Raw genomic sequence first — 14667 nt, 5'->3', positions numbered from 1 at the left:
AGTGGGATCTTGGTCTTCCTCATAGGGGTTGCGGCGACGCTTTGCCCAAAATTCCTTGGCAGTCATCTCAGACACAATCTTTCCCTTTGGCTTGCTTGCCAATCGCTTCGTGAGCTGAGGTGGCGGTGGAGCACTTGAGGTAGCACCCGCTGGCGGTGGTGGAGCACTAGAGGAACCACCTGCTGACTCAGATGTGCGGTAGCGCTTTAACGTTGCACGACCGGGGTTGACACGGCGGATCTGCTGCTTAGGATGATCATCACCTGGAACCAAACACACGAGCAGAAGAAACAACACGAAAGAAAGAGCATAAAGCACCAAAAAAGCAACATGGATCAAAATGTGGCAGGAAATAATGGAACTGGGCATCCAGCGGTAGTACCGCGACCCAACCGCGGCAGTACCGCTTGCGCGGTAGTACCGCTCAAGACGGGGAACGGCGGTTCCCTACTGCCGTGGATAGATCCGGCACTACCGGAGATGCCAAATTCAAAAAAAAAACCCACCAAACTTCAATCCAAAGGGCCTAGAAGCCATCTCCATCCTACTCAAGCCTCGACTTAGCCAAAAGACGAGTAAAACGATGCCTATTGCCCCTAAACACTAGATGCAAGATCTAGCCAAAGAGAGAACGGATCGGGGGCAATACCGACATCCATGGCTAGAGGACATGGTGGGGATCGACTCCACCAGAGCAAATGGAGAGGGACGGCACGAAAACGGCGGCCGGCCTAGGCCCTCCTACGGCGAGGCATTGCTGGACCGACGAAGAAGACGAGCGAGTGGGGGCGAATGGGTATGGGGGAGAAAACAACTCCCCCAGCCCCGACATAACCCCCACTGCCCGCCCTGCAGCGGTAGTACCTCTTGACGCTTGTCAGCGGTAGTACCGTGCACGCCACGGTAGTACCGCTCTGCCGCAAAAAGGACTGGCCAAAAGGCTTAGCTCAAGAGAAAGAAACCGAGACAAAGGCGAGAACAAACACACACCCAAAACCGACAAAAAGAACGAAAAACACACACCTCTCCAAGAGAGGGCGGTGGCCAAGGCCACCTATGTTTGAGTTCAGAGGTATGGCGTCGCGAAGATTTTAACCTTGGGCCCATGACCCACACTCATCTTTGAAGCACAAGTACCATAAAAAATGGCTAATGTGAAAGAGTTTGATTAGTTTATGCATTATGGGGGGGAGTTCATTGAGAGAACAACACTCCCGCTATGTCCATGCCTACACCTAAACTAGACAACAAGTTGAGTGTGGTGGGGTGTGCAAGGGTTCAAGTCACATTGCTCGAATCAATGATATTTAGCTCATGCCTTAACTCGTGAAATCTTGCTTCATCCAAAGGCTTCGTGAAAATATCTCCAAGGTTGTCATGAGTGTTGACATAGTTGAGCTCAATCTCCCCTCGCCTAATATGATACCGGATGAAGTGATACCAGATCTCAATATGCTTCGCTTGAAGTGTTGCACCGGGTTGAGAGAAATCTTGATTGCACTTTCATTGTCACACCAAAGAGGCACTTTGTCACAAGTGACATTGTAATCCTTTAGAGTTTGCCTCATCCATAAGAGTTGTGCACAACAACTACCGGCAGCCACATACTCCGCTTCCATGGACGAGAGAGACACGCAACTTTGCTTCTTGGAAGACCAACTCACCAAAGAGCAACCAAGAAATTGGCACCCTCCGGAAGTGGACTTCCTAACCACTTTGTCTCCTACCCAATCCGAGTCCGAATAACCTACAAGCTTGAAGTTTGCTCCTCTTGGGTACCATAAGCCAAAGTTTGGGGTATGAGCCAAATATCGAAAGATTCACTTGACCGCCACAAAGTGACTTTCCTTAGGTGCGGCTTGAAACCGTGCACAAATACCCACACTCAACATGATATTCGGTCTAGATGCACAAAGGTAAAGCAAGGAGCCAATCATGGAGCGATATACCTTTTGATCCACCGCTTTACCATTGGGATCAATGTCAAGTTGGCACTTGGTGGGCATGGGAGTGGAAGCCGACTTGACATCACTTAGTTTGAATCTCTTGAGCATGTGTTGAGTGTATTTGGCTTGGTTGATGAAGGTTCCTTCTCTCCTTTGCTTCACTTCAAACCCGAGAAAGAACTTCAACTCTCCCATGGAAGACATCTCGAACTTTGAGGTCATGAGAGCGGCAAATTCCTCATTGAAAGCTTTGTTAGGGGAACCAAAGATAATATCATCAACATATAATTGGCACACAAACAAATCCCCTTTGACCTTCTTAGTAAAAAGAGTGGGGTCGATTAGCCCAACTTAAAAACCACGGTCTTGTAACAACTCGGTAAGGTGGTCATACCACACACGTGGGGCTTGTTTGAGGCCATAGAGTGCCTTATCGAGTTAATACACATGATCGGGAAAGTAGGGATCCTCGAACCCGAGGGGTTGCTTGACATATACCAATTCATTAATAGGACCATTAAGAAAAGCACTCTTCACATCCATTTGTTGTAATTTAAAGTTATGATGAGAAGCATATGCAATCAACATGCGAATGGATTCAAGACGAGCAACGGGAGCAAAGGTTTCACCGTAGTCGATACCCTTGACTTGGGAGTAGCCTTGTGCTACCAAACGAGCCTTGTTGCGAATGACAATCCCATGAGCATCTTGCTTGTTCTTGAATATCCACTTGGTTCCAATGACATTGTGGTTCCCCGTTGGCCTTGGCACCAATCTCCACACTTTGTTGCGCTCGAAGTTGTTGAGTTATTCATGCATGGCAATGAGCCAATCCAGATCTTCGAGCGCCTCATAGACGTTTTGGGGTTCAACACACGAGAGAAACGTGTGATGTTCACAATAGTTTGCTAATTGTCTACGAGTGCTTACCCCCTTTCTTAAGCTTCCAAGCACATTTGTCATGAGATGATCCTTGGTGGAGAGCTTGGAAGCAATCTTGGTGGCACGACGCTCCAATTCCTCCTCGGGGATGAGACGAGGAGTGGTCACTTGATCATCTTGAGCGTCGTCTTGAGCTTGTTCTTGATCTCGAGGAAGCTCTTGATCTTGAACTTGCTCGGAGGAGAGAACTTGACCTTGGGCATCACTTGATGTTACAACACCATCTTGAGATTGACCTTGCCCTTGGTCTTGTTCTTGAGGTTGAGGGCCTTCACTTTGTTCTTCGGAAGCATGTGGGTCTTGGGTTGGTGAAGGTTCCACTTGAGTGGAACATTGTCCTTCTCCTTCGGACACAAGGGTTTCCTCAATGGGTAGGATATGACCAACACCCATTCTTCTTATGGCTTGGGGAGGAATTTCATCACCTACATCACAAGTACCACTTTGCTCCACTTGGGATCCGTTATTCTCATCAACTCCACGTTACATGTTTCCTCAATAAGTCCCGTGGACTTATTGAGAACACAGTAAGCATGAGAGTTTGTAGCATAACCAACAAATATGCCTCATAAGCTCTAGCCTCAAATTTAGACAAACGGACACCTTTCTTGAGAATGAAACACTTACACCCGAACACCCGGAAGTACTTGAGGTTGGGCTTGTTACCGGTGAGTATCTCATATGGAGTCTTGTTCAAGCCTTTGCGGAGGTAGAGCCGATTAGATGCATGACACGCGGTGTTGATGGCTTCGGCCCAAAAGTTGTAGGGAGACTTGAACTCCGCCATCATGGTCCTTGTCGCATCCATCAACGTCCGGTTCTTCCTCTCCGCTACACCATTTTGTTGAGGGGTATAAGGTGCGGAATATTGATGCTTGATTCCCTCATCACTCAAAAACTCATCCAAGGTGTAGTTCTTTAACTCGGAGCCGTTGTCACTTCTTATAGTCAAGATCTTTGTATTGTGTTGTCGTTGCGCTTCATTTGCAAAGTCGATGACGGTTTGTTGGGTCTCGCTCTTCCTCTTAAAGAAATATACCCAAGTGTATCTTGAATAGTCATCCACAATCACCAAGCAATACTTTCTACCACCAAGACTATCAAAGGATGGAGGCCCGAAGAGATCCAAATGAAGGAGCTCCAAAGGACTCTTCGAGTAGATGATAGTCGTGGGAGGGTGAGCCTTCTCATGTAGCTTTCCTTCGATGCAAGCACTGCAAGCACGATCTTTGGCAAAACTAACATTTGTTAGTCCACGGACATGGTCCCCCTTGAGAAAACTTTGCAAAAGTCTCATATTGACGTGGGCTAAACGGCGATGCCAAAGCCATCCCACGTCAACTTTAGCCATTAGGCATGTCGCGGTCTTAGTGGGTCACTCCAAAAAGTTAATCACATAGAGACCGCTCTCGACATGCCCAACAAAGGCTACTTTAAGAGTCTTGCTCCACAAGAGGGCCACGATATCAATATCAAAGAAAGTGGCAAAGCCCATGAGTGCTAGTTGACGAACGGAAAGTAAATTGTATGCAAGGGACTCAACAAGCATGACCTTCTCGATCGTAAGATCATGAGAAATGACAACTTTGTCGAGTCCCAGTACCTTAGAGGACGAGGCGTCACCCCACTCGATGTTGGTGGGCATGGATGGAATCTTTTGCACGTCCACCACCAAGTCCTTGCTTCCGGTCATATGATTAGTAGCTCCACTATCGAGCAACCATGATCCCCCACCGGAACCAAACACCTACAAGAGATCAATTCTTGGCTTTAGGTACCCATTTTGTAATGGGTCCTTTGATGTTAGTAACAAGGGTCTTAGGAACCCAAATAGACCATTCAATGTACTCATAAGGAGAACCAAAAAATTTGGCATAAACATGCCCACCTCTAGCACGACACAACACATAAGAAGGGTTAAAGTCACCGGCTTTGTTGGGAAGGGAAGCGTTGCCCTTCTTGGCATCACTACCCCTCACGGAGTTCTTCTCCTTCTCCTTAGTAGCACCCTCTCCCTCCTTCACAAAGGTTTGCTTGAGAGGAGGAGGTCGTTTGGCCTTGTCATTCTTCTTCTTGTTTTTGGACTTGGGCACGCACCCAATCCCTTCCTTGGCCACAACTCCCTTTTGATTGGTCAAAAGGTCATTGAGGTTCTTCTCGCCTTGTATGCACGACACAAGACCTTTCTCAAGTTGCACCTTTAGCTTAGCGTTCTCCTCAACAAGATGCACATGCTCACAACATGGGTTAGTAGCATTTGCATTATCAATTAAGATCATACGAGGAAAAGTGGCTTTCTCCTTGGTTAGCTTTACTTGAAGTTGATCATGAGACTCTTTGAGGCTAGCATGAGCACCCTTCAAGACCTTGTGAGCCTTGTCAAGTAGATCAAACTCCTCTTTGAGTCTAGCAAGATCAACCCCAAGCTTGGCCTTATCGGAGTTTAGCACACGAGAAACAACGAGAGCATGATCAGAATATTTCTTTAACTTAGCATGATCAACGTTGTGTGACTGCTCAAGAGCCAAACGAAGACCACGCTCTTCCTCAAGAGCATTGGAAAGATCTGAGATCTCATCGGCATAGTCACGACTGAAGGAAATATGCCCTAGAGGCAGTAATAAAGTTATTATTTATTTCCTTATATCATGATAAATGTTTATTATTCATGCTAGAATTGTATTAACCGGAAACATAATACATGTGTGAATACATAGACAAATAGAGTGTCACTAGTATGCCTCTACTTGACTAGCTCGTTGATCAAAGATGGTTATGTTTCCTAACCATAGACATGAGTTGTCATTTGATTAACGGGATCACATCATTAGGAGAATGATGTGATTGACTTGACCCATTCCGTTAGCATAGCACTTGATCGTTTAGTTTTGTTGCTATTGCTTTCTTCACGACTTATACATGTTCCTATGACTATGAGATTATGCAACTCCCGTTTACCGGAGGAACACTTTGTGTGCTACCAAACGTCACAACGTAACTGGGTGATTATAAAGGTGCTCTACAGGTGTCTCCGTAGGTACTTGTTGGGTTGGCGTATTTCGAGATTAGGATTTGTCACTCCGATTGTCGGAGAGGTATCTCTGGGCCCACTCGGTAATGCACATCACTTAATCCTTGCAAGCATTGCAACTAATGAGTTAGTTGCGAGATGATGTATTACAGAACGAGTAAAGAGACTTGTCGGTAACGAGATTGAACTAGGTATTGAGATACCGACGATCGAATCTCGGGCAAGTAACATACCGATGACAAAGGGAACAACATATGTTGTTATGCGGTCTGACCGATAAAGATCTTCGTAGAATATGTGGGATCCAATATGAGCATCCAGGTTCCGCTATTGGTTATTGACCGAAGACATGTATCGGTCATGTCTACATAGTTTTTGAACCTGTAGGGTCCGCACGCTTAAAGTTTCGGTGATGATTGTATTATGAGTTTATGTGATTTGATGTACCGAAGGTAGTTCGGAGTCCCAGATGAGATCGGGGACATGACGAGGAGTCTCGAAATGGTCGAGACGTAAAGATCGATACATTGGACGACTATATTCGGACATCGGAAAGGTTTCGAGTGATTCGGGTATTTTCGGGGGTACCGGGGAGTTACGGGAATACGAGGAAGAAGTAATGGGCCTCATGGGCCAAGTGGTGGAAGAGAGGAGGCAGGGCGCGCGCCCCCCCTAGCCCAAACCGAATTGGACTAGGGGGCCGGCCCCCCTTTCCTCCTTTTCCTCCTTCTCCTTCCTTCTCCTTCTCCTCCTTCCTTTCCTCCTCCTAGTAGGAGTAAGGAAAGGGGAGTCCTACTCCTACTAGGAGGAGGACTCCTCCTCCTGGCGCGCCCATAGAGGGCCGGCTGGCCTCCCCCCTTGCTCCTTTATATACAGGGGCAGGGGGGCACCTCTAGACACACAAGTTGATCAGTTGATCTCTCCCAGCCGTGTGCGGTGCCCCCCTCCACCATATTCCACCTCGGTCATATCGTAGTGGTGCTTAGGCGAAGCCCTACGTCGGTAGCAACATCATCACCGTCACCACGCCGTCGTCCTGACGGAACTCTCCCGTGAAGCTCTGCTGGATCGGAGTTCGCGAGACGTCATCGAGCTGAACGTGTGCTGAACTCGGAGGTGTCGTGCGTTCGGTACTTGGATCGGTCGGATCGTGAAGATATATGACTACATCAACCGCGTTGTGCTAACGCTTCCGCTTTCGGTCTACGAGGGTACATGGACAACACTCTCCCCTCTCGTTGCTATGCATCACCATGATCTTGCATGTGCGTAGGAAATTTTTGAAATTACTACGTTCCCCAACAACGACTATGCCCCTCCATCTTGGAGATAGTATCGTCGTGAGCCTTGATCATGTCATTGGCTTCACCAAGTTGTTCCAAGAGAGCAACAAAATGCTTCTTGGATTTACCCTTGAGTTTACCCATGAAGGACTCAAACTCATTTTCCTCCACATTAGATCCATCATATTCATCAATGCAATCCGTCAAGGAAGGATTATTAATGATGGCAGTTTTGATGTTGGGGGTTACCTTGTTGGTGGCTTTAGCCATGAGGCACCTGGCGGTGATGTTCTCATTGGGTGAGTCGAAGAGAGACACTCATGGAGTTTTTGCAATGGCAACGCAGGCAATGGCAACCGACTCACCATCTTCATCATCATCATCATCATCATCATCATCCTCATGATACTCTTCTTGAACCACCAATGCCTTGTGAGGGGTCTTCTTGGTGAAGTTGCTCTTGTTGGGGAAAGACTTGGCTTTGTCCTTTCGGATGAGCTTGCCACCATTATCTTCCCTCTTCTCATACAAGCACTCCGCAAAAAAATGGCTCACATTGCAACAATTGTAGCAAGTCCTCACACGTTGCTTGCTCTTCGTGCCACTTGAGTTGTTCTTGCTGAAATTTGGCCTTGAGTTTTTCTTGCTCCAAAATTGCCTTGAAGCAAGTGCCATGTGTTCATGATAGGCATACTTTGTATCTTCGGGGTTGCTTTCCTCTTCTTCCTCTTCTTCTTCTTCAACACAAATCTTGGTCTTCAATGCAAGGTTGGGCTTCTTTGCCCTTTGAGAGCGAAGCACCACATTGTCGGCGGTCTTGTCCAAGATGCTCATAGCCACAAACTCATCCAACACTTATCTTCTTTCATTGCAAACTCATCGACTTCATCTTGCACTACTTCATAGTTGGAGGGTTGAATGCTTGCGCTTCCCCGGTAGAGAGAGAAAACACAAAGCCATGCATCTTTGGCTAAGGCGAAGAGTCGAAGATGAGGTAGATCTTTGGGTGGAATTGCATCTTGGATGATGAAGAGAGCATTCTCATTGAATTGATTATCCGCGGCTTCTCGAGGGGTGAAGTTGCTTGGGTCATGCGGATAGAAACCTTCTTCAGTGATTCTCCAAAGATTAGTATTCACATGATTTAAATGGTGCTTAAAGCGATAAACCCAAGAATCAACGTCCTCATTTTTGACAATCTTAGGGGGGGGGGGACCGGCGTGATTCAAATGAGTGGAAGGAATCGGTCCACCATAAACAAGTGGTGGTTCCACATGGGCAAAGATGCCGATGCCATTTTACCACTAGAAGAAGGAGCCTTTTCACTACTAGCTTCCCCCTTGTCGGAGTTAGCATCCGTCACCTTGTCAGTGGGATCACCCACTTTCAATGGTGCGGTGGATAGTTTAAGCCCTTCAATGAATTTAGTAAACATGCTTTCAACCTCGGTCGTCATTGAGGCTTTCAATGTCTCCAAGGCTACATTGAATTCCTCACGAGAGACCGAGGTTCCCCCATCACCCGTAGACGAGATCAGATTCACACCGGAGTGCTCCTCCACACCGTCTACAGTGTCAACCATACTCTTCGGACGGCAAAGTCCTTAGTAAAGAGACGAGGCTCTGACACCAATTTAAAGGATCAATATGGTTGACTAGAGGGGGTGGGGGTGAATAGGCAACTAACAATTTTTAACTTTTCTTTACCAAATTAAACTTTGCATCAAAGTAGGTTGTCTAGATGTGCAACTAGGTGAGCAACCTATATGATGCAACAACAACAAGCACACAAGCAAGCAAGAGAAGTAACACTAATAAGCTTGCACAAGTAAAGGTATGAGATAACTAAGAGTGGAACGGTGAAGACGAGGATATGTTACCGAAGTTCCTTCCTTTTGAGGGGAAGTACGTCTCCGTTGGAGCGGTGTGGAGGCATAATGCTCCCCAAGAAGCCACTAGGGCCACCATATTCTCCTCACGCCCTCACACAATGCGAGATGCCGTGATTCCACTATTGGTGCCCTTGGAGGCAACGACCGGACCTTTACAAACAAGGTTGGGGCAATCTCCACAACTTAATCGGAGGCTCCCAACAACACCACGAAGCTTCACCACAATGGACTATGGCTCTGTGGTGACCTCAACTGTCTAGGGTGCTCAAACACCCAAGAGTAACAAGATCCGCTAGGGATTAGTGGGGGAATCAAATTTATCTTGGTGGAAGTGTAGATCGGGGCCTTCTCAACCAATCCCGAGCAAAACAACAAGTTTGATTGGCTAGGGAGAGAGATCGGGCGAAAATGGAGCTTGGAGCATTAATGGAGCTTTGGGGGAATGATGAGGAGCGAACCTCGAGACGAGGGTCGATCCGTTGTTGGCCCGATCTTTCACGGCACAAACCTCCATCGCAGCAAGAACAAGTCGTGGGTTTACGAAGATGCTCGCAAATCCCATGGAAACAACACGTCAACCCCTCAATCCGAAGGAATAACGTGGACAAACCGTATAGGCTCAGCTTGTAATCCCCTATGCGTCGCGTCGCAGGAACTCACACGCCAGTAGAGATTTTGACAAGAATTCTCTAAACTCGATAATGGCCGATGGCCGAAAGACACGTGGTGTCTAATTCATAACAAAATAACCTAAACCTTCCAAAGACTATTGTTGCCTTTATATATAGGCTTACAACCACCAAATCCACCAAACCCTAAAGATCTTCGACTCATGCGTACAAAAAATAAGTATCTAAAACCGACTTAAAAATAGCATATCTAAACCGACTGGAAAACATGTTTGTTGCTGCACGTCTTCACGGTGGAACCCATGGGTCAGTAGCATTAGGAATTAATCCTTTACGTGCACAAAATCTGCCTTGCCCGTATGCCACATGGTCTCTCTTTTCAATGCCATATGGTGGACGTCCCTTCTCAAAATAATAACCAGACAAATCTTCCAAATATTTTCTATCTCTAACCATATTTCCTTGCAGCTGTCCTCCCTCCTGATCCGCTCGTGAAGAAGCTACTACTAGTTTATCCTTGTACCAAGCTTCAATACGTATGTATGTATAGCTAGCTAACACATGCATGTTCAGTTCCTTTTCATATTTTCTCTGACGCCTAAACACTTCAAAGAAGCCGCATGGGTTGTAGCAATCCCATCCGCGTCTGCTACATATTTGGGAGTGATCGGCAAGTACTTCGGAAAATACGGTGAATATACTGACACATCATCTGCGATAGATGAAACAGAAGCAACCACCATAGTTAGGATACACACAGTCGTATCATCCTCTCCCCCTTGAATCGAAACCGTCCTCGGTTTCAAGTCGGTCTCCTCAGTAATATTTTCATCCGCAGATTGAACATGCATCGAAAAAACTACAACTTTGGCTTCCATCTTTGCTTTTTCCCGCTCCTTTTGTAGCCGTTCTCTCCTCTGAGTCTTGAACTTCTTCTTCTCCATGGTCATGAGAACATATTTTATACCCCATTCGACGGTGTACGTATTTGCAAGATAGTCATGTGTAGCATTGTTTTTCTTGTACCAGGGCTCTCCCAACAACATATGACACGACAACATTGGTACCGGAATTACGTCACACAAAACCTCACAAGAAAATCTGCCAATTGAAAAAAATACCATAGTCTGGTGGGTGATGTAGAGCTTGTCGTTGCACCACTTCAGCATGTATGGTCGTGGATGTGGTGTCGTTGATAGCTCCAACTTCTCTACCATGTCGATGCCGGCCGCGTTGACCGAGCTATCATGGTCAATCGTCATGGCGCAAATTTTCTCTCCCACTTTACAGTAGCTGTGAAAAAGTTCAGCACCATAACCTTTCTCCTCCAGCAAAAAATCGCCGGAGAGCCTCCAGTAGCTCCTTGGTGACGGCGCGCCGGCCGTCTCCTCCGAAGTGCCGTGAGAAACGCCGGTCTCTGATACCACTTGATGAGGAGCGAACCTCGAGACGAGGGTCGATCCGTTGTTGGCCCGATCTTTCACGGCACAAACCTCCATCGCAGCAAGAACAAGTCGCGGGTTTACGAAGATGCTCGCAAATCCCATGGAAACAACACGTCAACCCCTCAATCCGAAGGAATAACGTGGACAAACCGTATAGGCTCAGCTTGTAATCCCCTATGCGTCGCGTCGTAGGAACTCACACGCCAGTAGAGATTTTGACAAGAATTCTCTAAACTCGATAATGGCCGATGGCCGAAAGACACGTGGTGTCTAATTCATAACAAAATAACCTAAACCTTCCAAAGACTATTGTTGCCTTTATATATAGGCTTACAACCACCAAATCCACCAAATCCTAAAGATCTTCGACTCATGCGTACAAAAAATAAGTATCTAAAACCGACTTAAAAATAGCATATCTAAACCGACTGGAAAACATGTTTGTTGCTGCACGTCTTCACGGTGGAACCCATGGGTCAGTAGCATTAGGAATTAATCCTTTACGTGCACAAAATCTGCCTTGCCCGTATGCCACATGGTCTCTCTTTTCAATGCCTCTGCTGGACGTCCCTTCTCAAAATAATAACCAGACAAATCTTCCAAATAATTTCTATCTCTAACCATATTTCCTTGCAGCTGTCCTCCCTCCTGATCCGCTCGTGAAGAAGCTACTACTAGTTTATCCTTGTACCAAGCTTCAATACGTATGTATGTATAGCTAGCTAACACATGCATGTTCAGTTCCTTTTTCATATTTTCTCTGATGCCTAAACACTTCAAAGCAGCCGCATGGGTTGTAGCAATCCCATCCGCGTCTGCTACATATTTGGGAGTGATCGGCAAGTACTTTGGAAAATACGGTGAATATACTGACACATCATCTGCGATAGATGAAACAGAAGCAACCGCCATAGTTAGGATACACACAGTCGTATCAGGGAAGAGGTAAGTCAACGAAGAAGAAGAGGACCCCCTTTTATAGAAGGGGATCCCATCCAACCGTTACTCCCAAAACAACCCCGCAGAGGGCGATACTACCGCTCCCCCTTGCGGTACTACCGCCCAGCCTGGGAGGGCTTGAAGAGAGAGCAGGAATCATGCCCAGCGCGGTACTGCCGTGGTGGTAGGGCGGTACTACCGCCCTCGAGCTGTACTGCCGCTTCTACTACCGCTGCAAAGTGCCGCTCAACCCGACACGAGATGCGACCCCCCTCGAGTCGACGCGGTACTATCCCGGTACCGCAGCGGTACTGCGGCTGAGAACCACAAGCGGTACTACCACCGGGTACCGCAGTACTACCGCTCGGACACAAAACAGCACAACAGCAAGGGGAACGAGCTCTCCATTGAAGCGGAAAGGCTCAGAGGGTGAGAGAAGGATGTGTACGTGTTGATTCCACCCAAGCCTTACCAAAGTGGACCCCCTCTTGGTAGAATGGTGACTCCTATGAAACTAGTCCAGCAAACAAGAAACGAAAGAGCTACACCGTCTTGAAAAACACTCTGAGGGGAAAGAAATCATCTCGTGCCAAAGGATGAATCTCTAAAAGGCTCAAAGCGCACGGTTAGTCCGCAAACATGTTGTCATCAATCACCAAAACTACATCGAGAGAGTTATGCCTTAACACGAAGGCCCATCGTAAATTGTTGTTTTTGCCTATTTCAGTGTTTCACAGAAAAGGGATATCAAACGGAATCCAAAAGAAACAAAACCTTCACGGGGATCTTTCTTGGAACAAACGCAACCCAGGAGAATTGGAGTACAAGTTTGGAAGTCCGCGAAGCTTCCACGAGGCAGGGGGCGCACAACCCAGGAGACTTGGAGTACAAGTCAAGCCACTCGAATCGTTCAAAGGAGGATACCACCTATCATACCACATCACAACCATTTTAATAGCATGTTGGCACGCAAGGTAAACCATTATAAACTCCTAGCAAATTAAGCATGGCATGAGCAACTATAATCTCTAATTGTCATTGAAAACATGTTTCATTCATAATAGGCTGAATCAGGAATGATGAACTAATCATATTTACAAAAACAAGAGAGGTCGAGTTCATACCAGCTTCTCTCATCTCAATCAGCCCATCATATATCGTCATTATTGCCTTTCACTTGCACGACCGAACGGTGTGGATAATAATAATAGTGCACGTGCATTGGACTAAGCTAGAATCTGCAAGCATTCAATACAAGGGAGAAGACAAGGTAATATGGGCTCTCTGTTAGATCAACAATAATGCATATGAGAGCCACTCAACATTTTCATCATGGTCTTCTCCTCTCGATCCCCTAAAGAAAAAGAAAAGAAACAAAACTATTTACACGGGAAAGCTCCCAACAAGCAAAAGAAGAACGAGAAACCTTTTTGGGTTTTCTTTTTAATTACTACTACTACATGCATGAAAAGTAAACTAGCTAAAAGCTACAACTATTTTTTTTGCTTTTCTTAAGGTTTTTCAAACACACAAGAAGAAAGCATAAAAAGAAAATAAACTAGCATGGATATTACAATTAAAAAGTATGAGCACCGACAACTAGAATGAGTGTGTGAACAAGAATGTAATGCTTGTGAGAAATACATACCCCCGAAGCTTAGGCTTTTGGCCTAAGTTGGTCTATGCCCATGGATCAAAGTTGTAGCTGGGGTCGTACTGAGATGCAGCGGCAATTGCCTCATGAGCTGCAGCTTGGAGGCTAGCTGACTCCGTCCTCCTCTCATACTCGTTCGCCTCCTCCCTGGTTATAATATATCTCCTTTTTGCCTGAAAGTCAAAGAAGCCAGGAGCAGGGAGAGCAACATGGACAATGCGACGCCTGTCAAAGATTAGTCGGTAGGAACTGTTCGTTCCTCTCAATAAACTGATGACGAACCATAGCATTATAATCTAGATAAGTAGGGGCAACTCCATATCATATCCATGTATGGGTACCTCAAGAAAATTAGCAAAACGGGTTGCGTAAATTCCACCGAACAAATCTCCATTAATAATGTTATTATGCAACCAATGTGCAACAATGCCCCCCAAGTTATATTGTCTATCTCCTAATACAACACTCTTGAGAACACTAAGATCCAGAACACACATATGACATGCCTCATCCTTACCGTTTATGCATCTACCTATAAAGAGAGCAAAATAATGTATGGCAGGAAAATGAATGCTCCCTATGGTAGCTTCTGTTATTTCTCTAGATTTCCCCACAGTGATACTAGCAAGAAATTATTTAAATTCAGATTTGCGAGGTTCACTAACACTACCCCACTGCGGGAGTTTACAAGCAGTATTAAAATCTTCTAAGTCCATGGTATAAGATTTGTCATAAAGATCAAATAGGACAGTGTGAGAATTGCGTGATGATGTAAATTTAAGCCTTCTCACAAAGGAATCAGATAGGTAGTGGTACTGGGGGCACTTATCTGACACGAAGCCCTCAAGTTCAGTGTTACACACATATGCTTCAAATTCCTCCTTAATTCCTGCTTGGACCATGAAAT

This window comes from Triticum urartu, chromosome 6 (genome assembly GCF_003073215.2).
Source record: "Triticum urartu cultivar G1812 chromosome 6, Tu2.1, whole genome shotgun sequence".
Taxonomy (NCBI): domain Eukaryota; kingdom Viridiplantae; phylum Streptophyta; class Magnoliopsida; order Poales; family Poaceae; genus Triticum; species Triticum urartu.
This window is presented reverse-complemented; position numbering follows the sequence as displayed.